The sequence below is a fragment of the Nerophis lumbriciformis genome, linkage group LG03 (genome assembly GCF_033978685.3).
Source record: "Nerophis lumbriciformis linkage group LG03, RoL_Nlum_v2.1, whole genome shotgun sequence".
NCBI classification, from domain to species: Eukaryota; Metazoa; Chordata; class Actinopteri; order Syngnathiformes; family Syngnathidae; genus Nerophis; species Nerophis lumbriciformis.
In genome coordinates, this window is record NC_084550.2 from 60,368,942 (window position 1) to 60,377,500 (window position 8,559).

An 8,559-nucleotide genomic window follows, 5' to 3' on the forward strand; every position below is an offset into this window, starting at 1 on the left:
TGTATGCGGAGTAAAACTCTGTTTTTGTGTGTCTGTATGCGGAGTAAAACTCTGTTTTTGTGTGTCTGAATGCGGAGTAAAACTCTGTTTTTGTGTGTCTGTATGCGGAGTAAAACTCTGTTTTTGTGTGTCTGTATGCGGAGTAAAACTCTGTTTTTGTGTGTCTGTATGCGGAGTAAAACTCTGTTTTTGTGTGTCTGTATGCGGAGTAAACTGTTTTTGTGTGTCTGTATGCGGAGTAAAACTATGTTTTTGTGTGTCTGTATGCGGAGTAAAACTATGTTTTTGTGTGTCTGTATGCGGAGTAAAACTATGTTTTTGTGTGTCTATATGTGGAGTAAAACTATGTTTTTGTGTGTCTGTATGCGAAGTAAAACTCTGTTTTTGTGTGTCTGTATGCGGATTAAAATTATGTTTTTGTCTGTCTGTATGCGGAGTAAAACTATGTTTTTGTGCGTCTGTATGCGGAGTAAAACTATGTTTGTGTGCGTCTGTGTGCGGAGTAAAACTCTGTTTTTGTGTGTCTGTATGCGGAGTACAACTCTGTTTTTGTGTGTCTGTATGCGGAGTAAAACTCTGTTTTTGTGTGTCTGTATGCGGAGTAAGACTCTGTTTTTGTGTGTCTGTATGCGGAGTAAAACTATGTTTTTGTGTGCGTCTGTATGCAAAGTATAACTATGTTTCTGTGTGTCTGTATGCGGAGTAAAACTCTGTTTTTGTGTGTCTGTATGCGGAGTAAAACTCTGTTTTTGTGTGTCTGTATGCGGAGTACAACTCTGTTTTTGTGTGTCTGTATGCGGAGTAAAACTCTGTTTTTGTGTGTCTGTATGCGGAGTAAGACTCTGTTTTTGTGTGTCTGTATGCGGAGTAAAACTATGTTTGTGTGCGTCTGTATGCAAAGTATAACTATGTTTCTGTGTGTCTGTATGCGGAGTAAAACTCTGTTTTTGTGTGTCTGTATGCGGAGTAAAACTATGTTTGTGTGCGTCTTTATGCAAAGTATAACTATGTTTCTGTGTGTCTGTATGCGGAGTAAAACTCTGTTTCTGTGTGTCTGTATGCGGAGTAAAACTGTTTTTGTGTGTCTGTATGCGGAGTAAAACTCTGTTTTTGTGTGTCTGTATGCGGAGTAAAACTCTGTTTTTGTGTGTCTGTATGTGTAGTAAAACTATGTTTTTGTGTGTCTGTATGCGGAGTAAAACTGTTTTTGTGTGTCTGTATGCGGAGTAAAACTATGTTTTTGTGTGTCTGTATGCGGAGTAAAACTATGTTTGTGTGCGTCTGTATGCAGAGTAAAACTATGTTTTTGTGTGTCTGTATGCGGAGTAAAACTATGTTTTTGTGCGTCTGTATGCAGAGTAAAACTATGTTTTTGTGTGTCTGTATGCGGAGTAAAACTCTGTTTTTGTGTGTCTGTATGCGGAGTAAAACTGTTTTTGTGTGTCTGTATGCGGAGTAAAACTCTGTTTTTGTGTGTCTGTATGCGGAGTAAGACTCTGTTTTTGTGTGTGTATGCGGAGTAAAACTATGTTTGTGTGCGTCTGTATGCAAAGTATAACTATGTTTCTGTGTGTCTGTATGCGGAGTAAAACTCTGTTTTTGTGTGTCTGTATGCGGAGTAAAACTATGTTTCTGTGTGTCTGTATGCGGAGTAAAACTGTTTTTGTGTGTCTGTATGCGGAGTAAAACTCTGTTTTTGTGTGTCTGTATGCGGAGTAAAACTCTGTTTTTGTGTGTCTGTATGTGTAGTAAAACTATGTTTTTGTGTGTCTGTATGCGGAGTAAAACTGTTTTTGTGTGTCTGTATGCGGAGTAAAACTCTGTTTTTGTGTGTCTGTATGCGGAGTAAAACTCTGTTTTTGTGTGTCTGTATGCGGAACTGTTTTTGTGTGTCTGTATGCGGAGTAAAACTCTGTTTTTGTGTATCTGTATGCGGAGTAAAACTATGTTTTTGTGCGTCTGTATGCAGAGTAAAACTATGTTTTTGTGCGTCTGTATGCAAAGTAAAACTATGTTTTTGTGTGTCTGTATGCAGAGTAAAACTATGTTTTTGTGTGTCTGTATGCGGAGTAAAACTCTGTTTTTGTGTGTCTGTATGCGGAGTAAAACTCTGTTTTTGTGTGTCTGAATGCGGAGTAAAACTCTGTTTTTGTGTGTCTGTATGCGGAGTAAAACTCTGTTTTTGTGTGTCTGTATGCGGAGTAAAACTCTGTTTTTGTGTGTCTGTATGCGGAGTAAAACTCTGTTTTTGTGTGTCTGTATGCGGAGTAAACTGTTTTTGTGTGTCTGTATGCGGAGTAAAACTATGTTTTTGTGTGTCTGTATGCGGAGTAAAACTATGTTTTTGTGTGTCTGTATGCGGAGTAAAACTATGTTTTTGTGTGTCTATATGTGGAGTAAAACTATGTTTTTGTGTGTCTGTATGCGAAGTAAAACTCTGTTTTTGTGTGTCTGTATGCGGAGTAAAACTCTGTTTTTGTGTGTCTGTATGCGGATTAAAATTATGTTTTTGTCTGTCTGTATGCGGAGTAAAACTATGTTTTTGTGCGTCTGTATGCGGAGTAAAACTATGTTTGTGTGCGTCTGTATGCGGAGTAAAACTCTGTTTTTGTGTGTCTGTATGCGGAGTACAACTCTGTTTTTGTGTGTCTGTATGCGGAGTAAAACTCTGTTTTTGTGTGTCTGTATGCGGAGTAAGACTCTGTTTTTGTGTGTCTGTATGCGGAGTAAAACTATGTTTGTGTGCGTCTGTATGCAAAGTATAACTATGTTTCTGTGTGTCTGTATGCGGAGTAAAACTCTGTTTTTGTGTGTCTGTATGCGGAGTAAAACTATGTTTCTGTGTGTCTGTATGCGGAGTAAAACTGTTTTTGTGTGTCTGTATGCGGAGTAAAACTCTGTTTTTGTGTGTCTGTATGCGGAGTAAAACTCTGTTTTTGTGTGTCTGTATGTGTAGTAAAACTATGTTTTTGTGTGTCTGTATGCGGAGTAAAACTGTTTTTGTGTGTCTGTATGCGGAGTAAAACTCTGTTTTTGTGTGTCTGTATGCGGAGTAAAACTCTGTTTTTGTGTGTCTGTATGCGGAGTAAAACTCTGTTTTTGTGTGTCTATATGCGGAGTAAACTGTTTTTGTGTGTCTGTATGCGGAGTAAAACTATGTTTTTGTGTGTCTGTATGCGGAGTAAAACTCTGTTTTTGTGTGTCTGTATGCGGAGTAAACTGTTTTTGTGTGTCTGTATGCGGAGTAAAACTATGTTTTTGTGTGTCTGTATGCGGAGTAAAACTATGTTTTTGTGTGTCTGTAAGCGGAGTAAAACTGTTTTTGTGTGTCTGTATGCGGAGTAAAACTCTGTTTTTGTGTGTCTGTATGCGGAGTAAAACTCTGTTTTTGTGTGTCTGTATGTGTAGTAAAACTATGTTTTTGTGTGTCTGTATGCGGAGTAAAACTGTTTTTGTGTGTCTGTATGCGGAGTAAAACTCTGTTTTTGTGTGTCAGTATGCGGAGTAAAACTCTGTTTTTGTGTGTCTGTATGCGGAGTAAACTGTTTTTGTGTGTCTGTATGCGGAGTAAAACTATGTTTTTGTGTGTCTGTATGCGGAGTAAAACTCTGTTTTTGTGTGTCTGTATGCGGAGTAAACTGTTTTTGTGTGTCTGTATGCGGAGTAAAACTATGTTTTTGTGTGTCTGTATGCGGAGTAAAACTCTGTTTTTGTGTGTCTGTATGCGGAACTGTTTTTGTGTGTCTGTATGCGGAGTAAAACTCTGTTTTTGTGTATCTGTATGCGGAGTAAAACTATGTTTTTGTGCGTCTGTATGCAGAGTAAAACTATGTTTTTGTGCGTCTGTATGCAAAGTAAAACTATGTTTTTGTGTGTCTGTATGCAGAGTAAAACTATGTTTTTGTGTGTCTGTATGCGGAGTAAAACTCTGTTTTTGTGTGTCTGTATGCGGAGTAAAACTCTGTTTTTGTGTGTCTGAATGCGGAGTAAAACTCTGTTTTTGTGTGTCTGTATGCGGAGTAAAACTCTGTTTTTGTGTGTCTGTATGCGGAGTAAAACTCTGTTTTTGTGTGTCTGTATGCGGAGTAAAACTCTGTTTTTGTGTGTCTGTATGCGGAGTAAACTGTTTTTGTGTGTCTGTATGCGGAGTAAAACTATGTTTTTGTGTGTCTGTATGCGGAGTAAAACTATGTTTTTGTGTGTCTGTATGCGGAGTAAAACTATGTTTTTGTGTGTCTATATGTGGAGTAAAACTATGTTTTTGTGTGTCTGTATGCGAAGTAAAACTCTGTTTTTGTGTGTCTGTATGCGGAGTAAAACTCTGTTTTTGTGTGTCTGTATGCGGATTAAAATTATGTTTTTGTCTGTCTGTATGCGGAGTAAAACTATGTTTTTGTGCGTCTGTATGCGGAGTAAAACTATGTTTGTGTGCGTCTGTATGCGGAGTAAAACTCTGTTTTTGTGTGTCTGTATGCGGAGTACAACTCTGTTTTTGTGTGTCTGTATGCGGAGTAAAACTCTGTTTTTGTGTGTCTGTATGCGGAGTAAGATTCTGTTTTTGTGTGTCTGTATGCGGAGTAAAACTATGTTTGTGTGCGTCTGTATGCAAAGTATAACTATGTTTCTGTGTGTCTGTATGCGGAGTAAAACTCTGTTTTTGTGTGTCTGTATGCGGAGTAAAACTATGTTTCTGTGTGTCTGTATGCGGAGTAAAACTGTTTTTGTGTGTCTGTATGCGGAGTAAAACTCTGTTTTTGTGTGTCTGTATGCGGAGTAAAACTCTGTTTTTGTGTGTCTGTATGTGTAGTAAAACTATGTTTTTGTGTGTCTGTATGCGGAGTAAAACTGTTTTTGTGTGTCTGTATGCGGAGTAAAACTCTGTTTTTGTGTGTCTGTATGCGGAGTAAAACTCTGTTTTTGTGTGTCTGTATGCGGAGTAAAACTATGTTTTTGTGTGTCTGTATGCGGAGTAAAACTATGTTTTTGTGTGTCTGTAAGCGGAGTAAAACTATGTTTTTGTGTGTCTATATGTGGAGTAAAACTATGTTTTTGTGTGTCTGTATGCGAAGTAAAACTCTGTTTTTGTGTGTCTGTATGCGGAGTAAAACTCTGTTTTTGTGCGTCTGTATGCGGAGTAAAACTCTGTTTTTGTGTGTCTGTATGCGGAGTAAAACTCTGTTTTTATGTGTCTGTATGCGGAGTAAAACTATGTTTGTGTGCGTCTGCATGCGGAGTAAAACTCTGTTTTTGTGTGTCTGTATGCGGAGTAAAACTATGTTTTTGTGTGTCTGTATGCAGAGTAAAACTCTGTTTCTGTGTGTCTGTATGCGGAGTAAAACTATGTTTTTGTGCGTCTGTATGCGGAGTAAAACTCTGTTTTTGTGTGTCTGTATGCGGAGTAAAACTCTGTTTTTGTGTGTCTGTATGCGGAGTAAAACTCTGTTTTTGTGTGTCTGAATGCGGAGTAAAACTCTGTTTTTGTGTGTCTGTATGCGGAGTAAAACTCTGTTTTTGTGTGTCTGTATGCGGAGTAAAACTCTGTTTTTGTGTGTCTGTATGCGGAGTAAAACTCTGTTTTTGTGTGTCTGTATGCGGAGTAAACTGTTTTTGTGTGTCTGTATGCGGAGTAAAACTATGTTTTTGTGTGTCTGTATGCGGAGTAAAACTATGTTTTTGTGTGTCTGTATGCGGAGTAAAACTATGTTTTTGTGTGTCTATATGTGGAGTAAAACTATGTTTTTGTGTGTCTGTATGCGAAGTAAAACTCTGTTTTTGTGTGTCTGTATGCGGATTAAAATTATGTTTTTGTCTGTCTGTATGCGGAGTAAAACTATGTTTTTGTGCGTCTGTATGCGGAGTAAAACTATGTTTGTGTGCGTCTGTGTGCGGAGTAAAACTCTGTTTTTGTGTGTCTGTATGCGGAGTACAACTCTGTTTTTGTGTGTCTGTATGCGGAGTAAAACTCTGTTTTTGTGTGTCTGTATGCGGAGTAAGACTCTGTTTTTGTGTGTCTGTATGCGGAGTAAAACTATGTTTTTGTGTGCGTCTGTATGCAAAGTATAACTATGTTTCTGTGTGTCTGTATGCGGAGTAAAACTCTGTTTTTGTGTGTCTGTATGCGGAGTAAAACTCTGTTTTTGTGTGTCTGTATGCGGAGTACAACTCTGTTTTTGTGTGTCTGTATGCGGAGTAAAACTCTGTTTTTGTGTGTCTGTATGCGGAGTAAGACTCTGTTTTTGTGTGTCTGTATGCGGAGTAAAACTATGTTTGTGTGCGTCTGTATGCAAAGTATAACTATGTTTCTGTGTGTCTGTATGCGGAGTAAAACTCTGTTTTTGTGTGTCTGTATGCGGAGTAAAACTATGTTTGTGTGCGTCTTTATGCAAAGTATAACTATGTTTCTGTGTGTCTGTATGCGGAGTAAAACTCTGTTTCTGTGTGTCTGTATGCGGAGTAAAACTGTTTTTGTGTGTCTGTATGCGGAGTAAAACTCTGTTTTTGTGTGTCTGTATGCGGAGTAAAACTCTGTTTTTGTGTGTCTGTATGTGTAGTAAAACTATGTTTTTGTGTGTCTGTATGCGGAGTAAAACTGTTTTTGTGTGTCTGTATGCGGAGTAAAACTATGTTTTTGTGTGTCTGTATGCGGAGTAAAACTATGTTTGTGTGCGTCTGTATGCAGAGTAAAACTATGTTTTTGTGTGTCTGTATGCGGAGTAAAACTATGTTTTTGTGCGTCTGTATGCAGAGTAAAACTATGTTTTTGTGTGTCTGTATGCGGAGTAAAACTCTGTTTTTGTGTGTCTGTATGCGGAGTAAAACTGTTTTTGTGTGTCTGTATGCGGAGTAAAACTCTGTTTTTGTGTATCTGTATGCGGAGTAAAACTATGTTTTTGTGCGTCTGTATGCAGAGTAAAACTATGTTTTTGTGCGTCTGTATGCAAAGTAAAACTATGTTTTTGTGTGTCTGTATGCAGAGTAAAACTATGTTTTTGTGTGTCTGTATGCGGAGTAAAACTCTGTTTTTGTGTGTCTGTATGCGGAGTAAAACTCTGTTTTTATGTGTCTGTATGCGGAGTAAAACTATGTTTGTGTGTGTCTGTATGCGGAGTAAAACTCTGTTTTTGTGTGTCTGTATGCGGAGTAAAACTCTGTTTTTGTGTGTCTGTATGCGGAGTAAAACTATGTTTGTGTGCGTCTGTATGCGGAGTAAAACTATGTTTTTGTGTGTCTGTATGCGGAGTAAAACTATGTTTTTGTGCGTCTGTATGCAGAGTAAAACTATGTTTTTGTGCGTCTGTATGCAAAGTAAAACTATGTTTTTGTGTGTCTGTATGCAGAGTAAAACTATGTTTTTGTGTGTCTGTATGCGGAGTAAAACTCTGTTTTTGTGTGTCTGTATGCGGAGTAAAACTCTGTTTTTATGTGTCTGTATGCGGAGTAAAACTATGTTTGTGTGCGTCTGCATGCGGAGTAAAACTCTGTTTTTGTGTGTCTGTATGCGGAGTAAAACTCTGTTTTTGTGTGTCTGTATGCGGAGTAAAACTCTGTTTTTGTGTGTCTGTATGCGGAGTAAAACTATGTTTGTGTGCGTCTGTATGCGGAGTATAACTATGTTTCTGTGTGTCTGTATGCGGAGTAAAACTATGTTTTTGTGTGTCTGTATGCGGAGTAAAACTATGTTTTTGTGTGTCTGTATGCGGAGTAAAACTCTGTTTTTGTGTGTCTGTATGCGGAGTAAAACTGTTTTTGTGTGTCTGTATGCGGAATAAAACTGTTTTTGTGTGTCTGTATGCGGAGTAAAACTCTGTTTTTGTATGTCTGTATGCGGAGTAAAACTATGTTTTTGTGTGTCTGTATGCGGAGTAAAACTCTGTTTTTGTGTGTCTGTATGCGGAGTAAAACTATGTTTTTGTGTGTCTGTATGCGGAGTAAAACTATGTTTTTGTGTGTCTAAGCGACATATACGTATGAAACTACAAAATAATAAACACGGAGTCTCTAGTTTCCACGAGGACCACTTTATTTACCTTCTTTCCAAAACCTCCGCTCCACTCCAACAACGTGTCATCACTTCCGCTCTTAGCGCCTTCAAAATAAGAGCTCAAGGCATATACTGTATGACAGCGTATAACAGGAACTTAACATCACCAAGAGGAAAGCCCATAAAAATAGGTTACATTATTATGTGTTGTCAACTTTTTACTTTTTTATGTCATTGCCTGAAATAAATAAATGAATGGGAAAAAAGAAAAATGAAATCCTTCGCACATGTTGCATGTTTCTTGTTTTATATATATATATATTTTTTTTTTTTCGTGTTTTTCTTTTTCCTTTGTTACAACTTCTTGTTAATGTATAAAATTGTTGGTTTTCGTTATTTCAATTTTTAAATTATTTTACCGTTATTAAAATCAAGTTTGAGGGGAAAAACAAACGTCACAGGTTTTAGTGACGTCACACTGACGACATGGCCGTCTTAACCAATCGCCTTACACAACCACGTGACTTGCACCCGGAAATGGGAAAGTAAACATCCAGGTTGCGTTAAAGGCTCAAACT

The 8,559-nt window shown here is 37.9% G+C and overlaps 1 protein-coding gene across 1 annotated transcript in view; it reads left to right on the forward strand.

Moving 5' to 3' along the window:
- Positions 1–8,507: 8,507 nt before the first annotated feature.
- vhl (von Hippel-Lindau tumor suppressor) overlaps positions 8,508–8,559 on the forward strand; it is a 7,421-nt gene continuing 7,369 nt past the window's right edge. Inside the window, exon 1 of the mRNA XM_061940375.2 lies at positions 8,508–8,559. This exon is cut by the window's right edge and continues 358 nt beyond it. The gene's annotated coding sequence lies outside the window, so the exon portion shown is untranslated.